This window comes from Gadus macrocephalus, chromosome 16, assembly GCF_031168955.1.
Source record: "Gadus macrocephalus chromosome 16, ASM3116895v1".
In the NCBI taxonomy this organism is placed as follows: Eukaryota; Metazoa; Chordata; class Actinopteri; order Gadiformes; family Gadidae; genus Gadus; species Gadus macrocephalus.
The window spans coordinates 7,662,052-7,663,100 of NC_082397.1; positions in this window are offsets into that span (position 1 = coordinate 7,662,052).

The following is a 1,049-nucleotide window of genomic DNA, read 5'->3' on the forward strand; positions in this document are numbered from 1 at the left end:
CAGGCGTGAGAGGAGGAGGAGAGGAGACGTCTCTAGAGGTAAGAAGGGGCTTGAAGCAAAGACACTGCATTTAATTCCTAAAGCTCCTTAGTGTGTGTGTGTGTGTGTGTGTTAATGTATGTGCGTGTTCTAAAGGGGCTGTTTATTTTTGTGCTGCTCTCGTGGAAACATACATGCCGTGATACTTGTGTTGGGCTTGAGACAAGTACAGCGATCCAATCAAGACTAGCTTTGTTCATTTAGCCAACAAGCAAACTACTTAGAACTTATCTTGAGTGCCACTAGCTAGACAGGAGACCCAGCACTGCTACAATCACCTCTTAACATGTGTTTGGGGTGTGTTGCAGGCTTCCAGACTGTTGGCGAGTAGCATTTTACCATGTAATCAAAGACAGAGGCCCCAATTTACTGCACACACATGCGTGTGCAGTAAACCTGTGGCAATTCTGACCTAATCGTAAATTTTGTGCCGCTTTATGCTCTGATACTTTGTTCTGTTAAGGAAATGGTTAAAACTGTGTTGCAAGGATCGTGGACGAATACTTTATTCATCCCAAAGGATTTTCAAGTTTTTCCGTCGCAATCTGCGAGACAGAAGACAAACTCAAAGAAACAGGATAAAAATTGGAGAATACTATGATAAACAACACAAGAAGATTATTCTATGAAAAACTATATAAAGATTGAGATTATATGATACAAAATATAGGAATATTATTAATACGATGATACATAATATAATGATATTATTAATACTATGATAATTAATATAAATAAGGCTATTAATACTATGATATACAATATATGAAGATTATTAATACTATAATACACAATGTAAGACTATTACTATTTATATGACACACAATATAAGAATATTAATAATACAATGTTACACAATATAAGCATATTATTAATAATATGATACACAATATAATTATTATTATTAATAATTATTACTAACACAATGTAAGAATATAAGACATGACAAAGTAAGAAGAGGAGATTCCCATCAATGATAGCAAGTGTAGTGAAAATAAGTCATGAATGAA